At 39.7% G+C, this 14,926-nt stretch overlaps 1 protein-coding gene across 1 annotated transcript in view; it reads right to left on the bottom strand.

Moving 5' to 3' along the window:
- The window catches only part of peak1 (pseudopodium-enriched atypical kinase 1), a 112,906-nt gene that overhangs the window by 85,886 nt on the left and 12,094 nt on the right, over positions 1–14,926 (bottom strand). Inside the window, exon 2 of the mRNA XM_008290649.1 lies at positions 2,345–2,454. The gene's annotated coding sequence lies outside the window, so the exon portion shown is untranslated. The remainder of the gene's footprint in view (positions 1–2,344; positions 2,455–14,926) is intronic.

Genomic DNA, 14,926 nt, shown 5'->3' with positions numbered 1-14,926 from the left:
TCTTGAACAGTGAAGCACACCTTTCAGATACTACTAATGTGATTAAATGCTCCTAAAATAACAAAATATGTTCAAAATAAGGGCCAAGGTTACAGTTAAGTGTTTACACTGCATTTGTTCTAACGATCATAACCAAAAGACGAGCTCAAAATGAGGAAAATTGATGGTCCTTGACTGGAGTTTTCATTTGTTGTGTGCTTCAAGTTTCTGTTTTAGATTTCATCTGCTTGAACACAGAAAGCTGTTGGAGAGAGGGGCGAGTCAAGTGTATAGCAGCAGGATGCTCTGAAATCAACTGGATGGTGTTTGTGAATAGTATTCAAATTTCTGGATCAAAAATAAACATATTAATTCTGTTCAATCCTGAAAGCAACGCATGAGGGTCAATACCTTTTGCATCACAACACACATGTTGGCATTGGCAACTGAAACACATCTCCATAGATAGTTATTATCCTACACAACCCCACCCCCACCTTCCCCTACCCTTCGCTAATGAAGTTCCCCAGTGAAAAACAAGTGTGGATGCCACGTTCTTCATTCAAGCTAATGATGACACTTTCAGTGAATCAGCATTTTGAAGATAATTATGCCGAATACAAGCCTCTGAAATAATCTCCCCCAAAGATCCTCTGATCCTCCATGAGACTAGATGGTGTGGGGCCCATCGGTGAGAGCCTGTGAACACAGAGTTATGTGTCGTGGCTGGTCTGGACTCAGCTAAAGAGCTGGCAAATCCAATTACCCTCAAGCCATTTCAAAGTCTGTCTAAAGACAAATGTGGTATTTTGCTATGGTGCTTATTAAAGCTTGACACAGCACATGATGTTTCCACAATAATTACATTAGACTACCATGACACCCTTAATATCTACATGTTGAAACAGTGAAATACTGTTGTTATTTTTTTCCAAAACATATTGTCACATAGATAGAGATAGAAATACTATAAATGACTGCTGGTGCAAAAAAATCTACCGCTGATGCAGTATCAAGGAAAACAAAACAGACAAATAAGATCAAATGTGTCAAGAAAAGAAAGAAAAAAAACATGGAAATATGTAGTATGAAGGTGCAGTGACAAGCATCTTGTCAGTAAATGCAAAGGAGCGCACTGAGATGACACAAAATAGCAGTGCCAGTCATCAAAGTAGAGGTAGCAATAACTACCAAAGCAGAACCGAAACAAAACACGTCCAGAAATAGTTGCTGTGCTTTGTAGGTGACGTGAAGCTACACTTCTGAAATACCAACACTCATGAAGTCATGAAGTCAGGGAGGATGAAATCATTTCCCAGAAGGTGAAAACGAGTGTCTACTAAAAGGAATCACTTCATTTCAATTGAATTATTTGAACATGGCTTGAATGTAACTCCAAGAAAGTATTCTTTAACAACTGAGTCGTTTTTGCAGCACTGGGTTTGTGTGTGTGTGGGGAAAAAACATGGACATGTTTTTGACTTTTCCACCTGGTCATGAGTGCTTTCACAATGTGATACAAAGTTGTGCCTCTCAGTTTGAGTGGAAGTGGACAGATTTCACCCAAGTACAGCTGTGTTCTGGATAAACCCACACCAAATTAAGGACATGCACACCCATGCCCACAACAGCCAAGTTAACAGGGTGAGGTTGTTAAGCAGTTTGACAAATCTGGCTCCTTCGTGGCTGCAGTTCTGTGCCAAAGCAGGAGAATATTGGTCACAGAAAAGAAGATTTATGGAGAAGCAGGCACAAAGGCAAAGAACTAACAAACCTCAGCCTAGGCAGTGAGGGCAGAAACTGAAACAAACAATATGGCCTTCCACTCTCCATGTGCCAGCATGACTAACCCTTTGTGTAACAGGCTAAGTCTACTATAAATATTACTTAAAGTCAGGGATATCCGAATGCATAACACAACATAAGTAGTCTGTCTGTGAAGAGCCCGGCTTGAGAATGGTGATTTTTAGTCAATAATGCCTTTTTACTTGCCTTGTTGAAGTGATTTTTCAGGTGGTTGTGCACTGATGTTATGTTTCCCTGTGGTGCTGCAATTTATTTGTACAACCCAGCATTACTCATGCCTCAATGGCCTTTACATGGCCACAACAGCAATAGTTCCCAACCCCTGGCCAAGCTCTTAAACTAGAAAAAAAAAGAGGAAAACTCCATAAAGAAACCCTCAGCACATAAAGTGGTATAAAACAGTTGTCGTTTTTGATGCACAGTAGCTTAGAGAGGAAACTGACGGAAGTGTTGTCGTGCACAACGAGACTGCATAACAAATTGAACCAGCAGTTCTAATATGATTAATTGTGAAACCCCGCAGGCAATAGCAGGAGACCAAAATTCTGACTTGTCTTACCTGCTAGGCTATGTGGTTCTGTGTTCCCTTCAGTATTCTCAGGCTGAAAGCACCAGGACTTGCTGATTCAGACGAAGCCACAGGGCATCTTAAGGCTGCAGCCAGTTTTCCTGCAGACAAGGGAAGAGGGCAGATGTCAGCCTAATGTCACCATGACATATTCCTTTGAGACCCTTCTTTTGAGAAGTCAGAGATATAGACTTGTGAAAAGAAATGATTTTTAGTTTTTTAGTTTTTGTTTTTTAGAAATGACAACCTAACAACAGGACTAAAATCAAGAGAAGCACAGAATAATTTATGATCTGCACATGTTCTAATTGTTCCAGCTACTTGTTAATATGTTGTCTCGTACAGCAAATCCTTAAAAAAAAATAAAAAAATAAAATAATTATGAATTTATGGCTGGCTGGATGGATGGATGGATGGATGGATGGATGGATGGATGGATGGATGGATGGATGGATGGATGGATGGATGGACGGATGGACGGATGGACTCTAAGTGTCACCGTTTTTATTTATCTGATTTCAACAGAGAGAAAAAAGTTTTGCACTACAATCTTGATTTCAGTACAAGGGCCACTGAACACTTGTTGCTGCACATAAATGAGCAGAAGGTAGAGCTGAGAGAGTTCAGACATTTGTCAAAGAACTAGCAGGTTGGTCAGTCTAATGCCTGACTAGCACTTCCAGAGAAAGTGACTAAGGTGAGGAATGGCAAGGAATGGTGAGGTGGAAGTACAGTATGGTCATCCCTGCAGAGTGAGCTGCTCAGCGATCTTAACTGAGAATAAAACTAATTTGAAGCAGCCTTTGTATGTGCCTGTTGTAATGTGTGTGAATTCTGTAGTAGGAGTAGGAAGAGGGGTATAAAACATTAGATTTTATGTATGTATGTATTCATTGTATGGGTGGCTGAAAGATTATTTTATATATGTGAAGTATTCAAATGTGTTTTTTATCTCATCTGTTTAAAGTTTCACTGTAAAGCCTAATGAGTTTACCTTTGTATGAAATATTGTATACAAATAATGCTGACTTGGCTGTTAAGTTTGTGGCTTTTAAGCAGGTGGAGGACTTAAATTAATATCCAGCTATCCTCATTGTCACTAACAGCATGAGCACAGTGCAGGAACAAGATCACACGCTATCTTGGAGCGAGTTAAAGACAGGTTCAGTAGTTACAGATAAGATAAGTTGTTTCTTTTTGTGGTCAGTGCCTTTCTATGAGGCACCAAGCAGAAAAACACTTCTCCTCTTGAAGTCTGATCATCTTCATAAACATTCTTATCACCCAGCCAAAAAATCATTGTGCATTAATAATGCCGGCAGACTAACAAGCCATTCCAAAGCCATTCTCCATAACACTGTCACGTCCCAACTCTCATTAAAAGCCATGAGTCAACAGAAATTAGACTTGAACCACTCCCCTGCCCTAAATTCATCCCTGCAGGCATGGCATTCTGGTTTCGCCCTCTTATACTGTAGTCTGCTCAGGCAAGAAACCAAGCTATATAAGGAATTGTTAGTGTAGAGCACAGTTAGTGGCTCCAAACTATTAAAGCCAAGGGCTTAGAGGTGGGAGTCTGTTTACACTGAAAGCTGTTTTATTTTTTGTTTTAAGAGGGTCCACTTGCTAAACATGACTCGGCCTTTAATGTATAATCCAACACTAATATTGGCTGGCAGTGGGCAGAGGCTCGGGGGGAGGTGAACAGGGTCGGTCTGTGAGAAAACATGCAGGTGTGCGTGTTGTACACATGTCAATATTTAGGTGGGAACCCACATGTTTTTGATGAATATGTATGCTTGGACTCAAACTATTATTTTTTATTTGTGATTAATCTTCAGAGTATTTTCTCAATTTCTTGACTGTTTATATAACATTTTAGAAAAAAGTAAGGTATCAGCAGCCTAAAACACTAAGACATTCAATTTACAAAGACATAAAAAGAGAAAACTAGCAAATCTTCACATTTCTGGAGCTGCAACCAGAGAAAGCCAAAATCGAATAAACTTGCATACATAAAGAGCGGCAGTCTCAAAAATACAGAAGAGAAACTAAGAGACTGAGACACCAAAGCTCCCAATAAAAGTCAGACTTTCAAGTTAAACTGCAGTAAAAAGACTAAATTGCCCTATATACCCTGAATAAAAAAAAGTCTAATAAATATGACTAGAGTCTGGCCAATTCTCCCCTGGGCTTCCTTTTAGTCCTGGATTTAGCCTTGACCACTTCCTTCCTCTGGCTCTAATGGGCAGTACACGACTGTATTTTTGTGTCGGCAGATAGCTAAACAGCTCCATGTGTCTCTTTATGGCAGTTAAGCAATAGTAATCAGGACAGATACAGAGCTGAGCACACCACGCCACTGCTACTGTGAAATGCAAACTGTTTTATTGCATCCCTAACAGCATTACTGCAGTTTGCAGCCGCTCCTTGAGCTGTGCCTGTATTGTAATGGCTCCACAGACATTCCAGATTTACAAGCTGCTGTCATGAAGCCATGATGGACAATCTTTCATTCATAAAGTTCGGGGAAATGATAACTCCACAACCAAAACCGAAAGTCTGAGCCAACCTGCCAGGGCATTGCAGTTGAGAGTGTAAGATTTTGAAGGTTAAGATGTGAGCATTGGACAACATTCATGTGCACTGGGCCTTTGATCTTCAACTCCAGCTAAGGCTAAGAGATCCCTATGGGAAGGAAACATGCCAAGCTCAACAGAACCTGAATCTTTGCAGGAAACTGAGCCCCAAACCACATATGACATTATCGTATTAGGTTGGAAGCATGTAAAGTTTCAAAGACACTGACAAGCCAGCTTATTACAATTCTGTTCACGTGAAACAAGCCATGGCTAAGGGATCTAATTGAAAGAAAAATAGTGTACAGCTATTTCTGCCATTAAAAACACGATTGTAAGGAACTGCCTATTTTTTTTCTGTTGACCAACACTGTTACTGAGGCAAGACCCTCTTTTCTGGTCAGCCAGTTTTATTTTTGTGGTGACCAAAACACACATTTTTACATAAATAAAGTACATTTTCAGACTGCAAATTACACTAACAGATGAGAAATAGAAACAGTGTGGTCCTGACGTTCACAAAACATTCTCATGTCTGCATGAAACGCACATGTGTTCGTCCCTCACAGGCATGTGTCTAGATGGGTTGTGTGTCCCGGCTAAATAGGCTGGGAACCCACAGGAGAGGCAGCTGACTGCTTGCAATGGTCCATGGAGCATGTCTTCAGGCCAAGATCCTGTTCCCAAGACGACAACAAGTTCACCATGACCTTTACAAGTGGCTGGAAAGTCTGGTATGCCAAACAAAAAGAAAAAGGTTTCAAAGACGAAAATCCAGTCTCCATAAAGTTCTACAATGTATTTACTAATACACTTATGAATGCACAAACATTTGTCAGGGTTGCTAGTTAAACAACTGGACCATCAATTGCAAAAATAATGCCAAAATTGTTTTAAAATAACATCAACAAAAGACTTGCACGTCTGCCTCAACCTACCCCAACATAAGCCAGCCACTCTGTCTCCTTGGTAAAAGGATTATGTCAAGACTCAGGATCTTGTAGTCTAAGTAGACTCTGACAAGTGACTTAGTATATAATATTTGTGGAAGAATAAGCATGAAATCCAAAATGACAAGACAAATGACTGGAATGGAGAGCTAGTAGTACATTAGCCATGATGTCATTATTGTGCATCTTGGAGCCAGGGCAGAAAAAGCATCAGATCTGATCTGAGAGCCAAAGTCTTGCATCACATTTAGATGCCATCAGACACTATATTTAAATATGATTCTGCAGGAGGACAAAAAAAGGAGTCTGACGTCTCCTGGGTACATGTTACTTAACGAGATCCTCTTTTATCACAGTGTTTACAAGATATGTTTCCTATTTCTTCCTTCAGTAATATTTATACATTTTCTCCATCTATGTTCCTCCTCCAACTCCCCGACTTTCTTTTCCCCCCTCTCTCCATAAGGTAATGCCCACTGTTCGGCTCCCAGGGTGGGCAGCTGGCTCTACATCTGACACATCTGAGGACAAAAGGGAAACTCCAGATTGTCGTGGTGAGGGCAGCCACCCGTGGCAGTGCTCAGCAGGATTCCGGTTGTTTATGGTTGGCACTAATTACAGAGACGGCAAACTCACTAAGCTTGAGAAACTCCAGTTGGTACAAAGAACTGGTTTTGACAGAAAAACGCGGAGTGACCATTAAAACTGCCTCCACTTGCAGCAAGCCAGATAAAACATGGAGTGATGTAAACTCAATAGGGCGGCTTAAAGACATCACTCAGGATCAAGCTGAGACTCCCTGGGGAGTCACTTCTGCAAGTGCACAATGTTTCTGTTTTATTGCTACCCTGAAGCATGTTGTATTCAGTATACAGGGTAGGAATGTATAGAATTTAATTCAAAGTGCAGGCTGTTGTAAACCTAATCATGAAGATAATATCCCACTTGCAAGCTCCATGTCTCACTTTATAGTCATTATAGAGGCAGTGTTTGGAAAGTGTTGCATTGAGCTTTGCAGGGAACCCCAGAACAAGATTTTTTTTATGAAATGAAAGGCCTGAGGAGGGTCAATGTCTGTGATATTGAATCAGTAATAGAATTCAATAACTTCAGTCAAGCTGGAGCCACACTTAGTACTATCATACAGCTGCTACTGACTGGTGTGTCCTTTCATTAAAACGGGTATTGAAAAGAAATCATCCAACAGCCAATAGGAGAGGGACTCTACTGATAAGACAGAACCCACTTTTTTTTTAGGAAATGTCAAGCTTTACAAAGATCTAGTTACATGTTTTCACATCTCTTCACCAAACTGGGAGCTGTTCCACAGTCTTCCAGTCATTTTTCTTCAAAAAACTAAAGCATTAAAGACAAAATTGGTAGACATTGGATCTCATGCACCCACATTTTTACACCATACGCAATCGTGACAATCGTGTGCACACGTTTTCTGTTGCCTACAAAGGTTTGACTGACAAGTTTAAAGCAAGCTGGACACCAGAGGAGGGCATGTGTATGAACAGTACAAGTGACTACGAAAGCTAAAATCTCGACAGGAAAAGAAGTGGCCTTTTGAAGACAGCTGCTTGTTTGAGCGGACTAAAAGGATGGCATCAGGTGTCACTTTGGAAATTCAGCAAATCAAGAGTGTTGAAGTAAAATCCAGCAAGCAGTCCCTTTGAAATGTGCACTGCAAAGGAATGCACAACCCAAACAGAGCAGCCCACTGCTTAGCAATTAAACACTCAGCTATGTTACACTTTCATCTTTGCTTTGTGCTGGTTAGGATCTCGTGTGCTATACAATGAAAACTACCTACCACATGTATTTCTTCTTGTTCTTGATGAATGTAAATGTAAGTACAAGTGCTCTGGAGGAGAAGTGCATTTCATTAAAGCAACAGTGCAATTAATAATATCCAGTATATGGCAACTTTTCACATAGAAACAGTACAGAAAATGTACTACATACTGATTATAAAACAACAAAAATATTTGTCATACAACAACATACATACACTGATTAGCCACAATATTAAAACGACTGCCAGGTCGATGACATTGATCATCTTATTACAATGCAACTATTTGCTGAGAAACCTTAAGTCCTGGCTTTCATGTGGATGTTGCTTTGGCACATACTACCCATCTAAACACTGTTGCAGACTAGGTACACCCAACTAATGGCATCAGCACTCGTTAGCAGCCTTCCCCCAGCAGCACCGGAAAAACTGCTCAGGGCTGAATGAAAGAGTACAACAAAGAGCCTTGACCTGGCCTCCAAACTCCTAAGATCCCAATCCGACAGAGCAAGTGCAGGATATTCCAGAACAAGCCCAATCCACAGAGGCACCATCCCACAACACACATGACCCAAAGCATCAGCTGCCAACATCCTGGTGCCAGACACCACAGGAAACCCCTAGTGGTCCCGTGTCCATGCCCCGACGGGCCAGAGCTGTTTTGGCAACATGAGCCTACACAATATTAGACAGGTGGTTTTAATGTTGTAGTGGATCAGAGCATACACACTTTAAGACATGCACATGCGCTGACCTGATATTATGCTAGATGTGTTTTCTCTATTTGTTATGAGTCTTTATGTGTTTTGAACTGTATTAAATAACACCATGACAAAAATGTTCAATTAAAGCTTTTTATGAGGAACCTTAGCCTGATTAATATGCATGTCCTCCTTTCCACACTGAGCCTAAATCTAGCTCATACAGTAAAAGTAAATTAACATGTCTTGCTCAACTAGCAGAGATATAAGAGGGGATTCATGAGCATGTGTGCACAGGAGATTGCTTTTAATTAAGAGGGAAAGCGTGAGTGTGAGGATGCATGGTTGGCTGTCTGCTCTGTGTTAGCTCTGTGGTGGATTTGTTGAACTGTCCAGGGAGTACAACACCTCTCGTCCAATGTGAGCTGGGACAGGCTCCAGACCCCTACGACCCTTCACAGAGTAAACCAGGCTAATGAGCAGATGTGTGTGTGAGTGAGAGACAGTTGACTAAATAATCATCCAATTTCAACCTCCTTAAAAGTAGTTCACTCACTTACGCTCAATAACATAATAATAAACTGATCATAATTTCAAAAAGCACCTCAAAAATAATATATTTCACCTGTCTATACATGGTAATTGTTTTCATATCTTATTGTTACACCACGAGGGACATAAATGTACACAAATACTTAAAATTAATATTGAAGTTATACTTCACATTTGTATACAGTTCACAGAGTTTTAAATAGTTTTCTAATAACAGTGTCTAACAAGTGCAAGTCCAAATAAAGTATTTAATAAATTATTTCTATACTGCCTGTTTTTTTATATATATTTGAAACATGAATGCATCAATGGGTTGTTAGCCAAGGATTCCTCTGCACTTCTGGCAGAGTTACCAACACTGAAAAATGCATACAATTCTAGAATAACTCAATTAATTAATCTCATTCAAACCCCTTAATAGAGCAGGTAGCCCAATAGTTCACAGCAACCCTGAATAAGAGAAATACTTTTTTAAAATCGCACCTTTTTTTTTTTTTTTTAAAACAATTCCCACCGACTGAATCCATTTTACATTTTTGCTGGCACATTAAACAGAAATGGTAACACGAGCAGTGTAAAGAAAATGTTATCATCCAAACTGGATGTCTCAGTCCTCTGGAGTGCTCTTTCCACCTCAAAAGAGTCTCTTTGCTTTTTCTGATGCTCAAAAAAAAAACAAAAAAACAAACAAACACAGAAAGGGTTTCCTATGATCTCTGCAGAGTCCCCATCACGTGTCAGTGCAGGTGTTCTAACTCTAATACTCGCCCAGAGGGAAGAAGATGTGCTGGCACAAGGGAGAAATATGCATGCCAGAGTAAATACATGCCTATATTCTATATTTACATTTTTATCTCTGCTTCAGAAAACAAACACTTTGAACATTTCTAATGAAACTCCTCCTTAATGCGCATTAGCTGTGCCAGAGAAAAACCAAGGGAGAAACCAATACTTATGTTTGAACTTATTATATTTTCACTTTGATCTGACAATATGGGGTCCCGGTACTGAGTCCAGATATAACATTAACTGAATAACGGAGCTTGTTGTGCTGTGAGTCTTGTTTGCCAGCCACATGCTCATTGGCTAGTTTGTGCACAGCCTCTGTTCCTGTCAGTCAACGGTCGTCTGGATCATAGCACACTCCCAACTCCTCCTCTTCTTCTCCTTCCTTCCAAATCTAATGGCCGAATGCCAATATCTGGGCAGGACACCCACCTGTTATCACAATCACACGCTCGCGCACTGATGTTTCGCAAGCAAGCAGTCGGTTCAAACACAAAATCCACAAATTTGCTGTTCTCATCCAAATGAAGACCACCAATTCTTCTTTCTTCAACGTGCAACATGCTCTGTTTCACGCCATTCTCAGACAGACACGTCACACTTGTCTCATCCTAAGAGGACGTTTAGCCAGGAGCCCCCGCTGGTCTGCTAGCCTGATATAGCTGTGGTATGGGCCGGGGTGTGAGCCAGGATCTGAAGGAATGGGAGTGTTTGTTTTCTTGCCATTTCAATCTTCATGTGATCCAGATCATGTCAGGCACCAAACAACAAACACTTACACAACCAGAGAGATACAGCATGCACTATTATTGTTAATGAGATCACAGTCTGAATGGGCTGTGTGTGCCTGCGTAGTGTGTTAGACAGTCGAGGGAGGGTCTATGAGTTAAATAGGTAATTTGAGATGTGCCCTCTCTCAGCTGGGTGACTTGAAAATGGGGTGAGTCTGCAAATTTAATTTGAGCAGCACCAACAGGATTATTTGTGGAAAAGAGTCTTGCTGTGTCAGGCAGGGTCAGGCAACGGATGTTTGTTTACAAGTGGTGAGGAGGTGAATGCTGGGTGGCATTTTCACCATGAATGTTGCATAATGTCCTAACCTTGTTATGCCCAGTGACACATACTCTAAGGTATGGCTGTTCTTCTCCTCACCAGTAAATATGCTGTTTTAGCTGCACAGATTTGCATGACTCTCAATTCTATTCAGTTCTAACGTAATCTTCTCTCCTGATCCCTGAGGAATCAAGGAGGGATGAACGCTGAATCATTTGTGGTCAAAGCCTGCCTGTGCTACTGGACTTGACACCAATTACAAGTACAGTACTACAGTACAGTAATACCATCTAATACAATAGGATTGGTATGATTCCAAAGGTGATGCAATGTATTGCATTGTGCACAGAGGTCATTTTGTTATTTAACCTTAAAAAAAAGTGAGAAAAGTAATAGAAACACTAGTCAGTATGACATAATACAATTCATTATGACTGCATCATCTAAAATAACCATCCAGTTTAATGAACACCACTAAACTAAAACTGAAGATTACAACCTTCATGGAGATCTGACTTATTGCAGGACTGCTGGCCAAAATTTGACCAACTGGCAAAAGAGTATATTGAGGTGATTTAATATTGCGATAACAACGTAAAAAAAATAATAACAATCTAAAATTCTACTGACTCTGCTGAATTGGGCTGAACTGCAGGCTGTCTTTGCACAGAGCAGATCGAACACAAATATGGAGACAAATTTAAAAAGTTAATTAGTAAAATATTTACAGTATGTAGAGCCACCATTTTTTCTAGTAGGTGGTAAAACCTATGGGCACTTAGAGATAGCTACGTGTGTTGATTTCAAGTTTTTCAATAATCCAAAAAAATGTCATTGTTGCTTCACAGTTATACATTACAGGGTTATGATATGGATTTACTAACCAAACACTGGAGCTGTGGCTACACAGATGCCACATGAAGACTGCAAGAACTGTGACTAATGAGCTTTGCATGCTTTTTTGTATGACATGTTTCAAACAGAGACATGATTTTAAATAGATCCTGATATTAAAAAAAAAATTCTCATTAATACTAAGATACTAGCCACACTAACTATCCTTCAGTGGATTTTGGATCAAATTACTGCATTCTCTATATCAAAATTAATTACTATTGTTGGCAATATCTTATGTGCCAACTTTGTACTACATTATTCAGTATAAGATGTTGGAGCTGGATTTAGTGCCAATACATTTTGCTTGATGGTCTATGCTATGTGACATTGTAATAAAAAATGTGATCAGATAGCCACACTACACTGCCAGAACACATTTCTATCAGTCACATCACTTCAAGCACTTAACACAATGTTCCTAAAAGTAACTGAACCTACATTAAATATTAAAGGTTCATCACTGAATTAAGACAAGATTAGAAACTTCAATAAAAAAAAAAAAAAAGACAAGAGGTCTTCTTGTAAGAACAAAAGAATGGCATTCTAAATCTCACATTTGGATGGAAATAAGTGAGTCACGATGACCCAGTTAAGCAATCAGAGCTGTAGAGGAAGGCTTTATCCATTCGCAATGTCAGGAAGAGCCATTATTAAGTGTGGATTTGCAGAGAGGCACCACACCCGCCACATTCATCCATCTCCTCGGTTATTTATGAGACAAGACTTTATAGAATACATTCATGCAACAAGGAAACTCTGAAAAATCAAACCTCAGAAAGCTCACTTCATAAGACATTTCCCTCTGCAGGCAAAGCTGTGTAACTAATAGCCTTTTTGATACTCAACAAACATGCAGACTCACACAACTCACCTCCAAAAAGCTACCATACTTCATCCTGAAAAACTGGTGTGTCAGTTTAATGTATGAGATAGTGCCGCCGCACATAAGTAACCCTCATCCAGGCTTGTAATCTCCAACAGCAGGCTCAGCTCAGGTTCGCCACTACGATAAACAAGCCCAACAGCAGCAAGGTATGTCTCAGAGATTTCAGCACAACATGTAGCAAGTTATTTTAAGATGCATGGTGAGTCTAGGAGAGTTAGTGAGGTTAAAACATGGCCAAAAGTGCTCTCAACACAGTTTCAGCAGGCCAGAATTGTTTTGGCATCACTGTAGCTACAACCACTTACAAAAGGCTTTGCTCTAACTCAAACAAATACTTGTGCAGATACATCACCACAGATCAATCCTGCAGGGGAAGATTATCCTTCCATATATGGAGTCCAATACAGTGTAGAGGCACTTAAAACTAGATATCACGTTACAGTTTTTTTAATCAGCATTCAACATAGGGGGAAATAAAAAAAATTTAAAAAAAACAACAGACATAGAGACTAAGAGAAAGGCAATTTCTTCTCGGACAGCCTTTGTCAGGAGAGTTCTGTTTTCCTGTTTGGTAACATTTGTCCAGTGTAAAAGTCAGAAAGTCAGAGTATCTGTCACAGCAAATCCCCTAGAGCAGACGCCACTGGGCCAGACTGGTGCCAACACTCTCCAAGATCAAAAGCCCAAACCGAGAAACACTGTTGATGCAGGGGATATTTTCCACCTGTTTCAGAGATACATGATGACAGTTTTGGAAATGTGATGTGTGCAGGTGTGGACATGTGTGTGGTCTCAAATGCAAGACTGGCTCCATGTTACCTGATTTAGCATGTTTACAGTGAATATTAGGCATTTTTTAGGACTGCATGATACTGTGGGGGAAAAAAACTGACATTGAGATTTTTTTTTTTCTGCAATGTATCTGTAATATAAAAAAAAAAATACAGGAATTTTCACCAGATGAGAGGAAAAATTGTTTGGAATAACATTATAATTCAGAATGATTGACATGGCTTTGTAGGAAAGTGGAGAGATATTTTTTTAAAAATAAATAAAAATGAATAAAGTATGGAACATTTCTATATGGTGTAACACTGGCAAAGGCATCCAAATTCAGACTGGCTGTGCACTCGTCATATAGAACTCCATGCTGCTTTTTTTAACCGGGCAAGAAAATTAGTTGTGTTGTCTTGTGCAGTGGCAACAATTGCAAGGTACTGCAAATAGGATAGCTATCATTGGTCAACATCATCTGTAGCTGAAACATTTCTATACAGCTGATGATGCATTTCTTTGCGCCACCAAATCGTACTTCTCAGTGTTTGCGTCATGCTCTTCTGCTCATTTTGCTGCACACTTGTGGAACCTGCGTGTCAACAACCTCTATCTTGTAAATACAGCGGGGAAAAAACACTCAAGAACCATTCAAGCAGAGTAAATTATGTAATATTAGACTTCCTGTTGTGTTAAGATTGCACGTGCACATCACGCAACGTCCGAGGCAAAGCGACATATTGTGCAGCCCTGGTATTGGTAATTAATAGTTCTTTGCTGTACCCAATATCCAGTATAGGTGGGTTTAAAAGATGATTCACATAGAAGTCATGACCCATGTTGAATGATTTTCTTTGATCAGTCCATTGACATAGCAACTTTTTGGACTAACTTGATGAATATTGTTTTTAAAAATGTCTCAATATCATATCAATATTTAAATCATCATCATGTAATACTGTTTCATTGCTGTGTTATTATGTTGATGATAATAATAATAGCTTTTAATTGCCTGATGCCTGATCAGAGAAAACACTGCAGCTCAAATTCAAGACAACATGTAAATTAATCACAGAACAATGTAGCAACCCTTTCTGTGCACTGGAGAATCAGTATTTTTACTTAATTATATGACTTAAAGCTAGAAAATACTTAAGATATGGAATCCTTTTCTTATTAGACAAAGATGCAATTAAAACAATCATTGGCAAATGTATTCTTGCAACAGTGTGTGGTAAGAAAACAATTTACAGACAGTTGCAACAGCCTGTAATGTCAGTGTAGGCCATTTTTATCACTCGTACATGGCCATTAGTGTACTCAGATAATACAAAACAGCCAAAGAACATTAGATGGTGTGATGTTGCACTACCACAACAGCAGCAGTGCAAAAATGACTTTGTACATAGGAGACAACGAAGAAACATTTAAAGAAATCAATCTGAAGTGACTACTAAGGTGATGGCGGCGCGCATAGACGCAGCGGTCACTTCGGGAGACAACGAAAGTGAACGTTTTGAGTGTCTTGTCTATCCCAGACGTTCATTCCGCAAAACTTGTAGAAGGAGACTTTGCTGGGTGTCAGTACAGTGAA

Source organism: Stegastes partitus, unplaced genomic scaffold (genome assembly GCF_000690725.1).
Source record: "Stegastes partitus isolate 25-593 unplaced genomic scaffold, Stegastes_partitus-1.0.2 Scaffold689, whole genome shotgun sequence".
Lineage (NCBI taxonomy): Eukaryota > Metazoa > Chordata > Actinopteri > Pomacentridae > Stegastes > Stegastes partitus.
The sequence above is the reverse complement of the archived record's forward strand: the minus strand, read 5'-3'. Positions and strand labels throughout refer to the sequence as shown.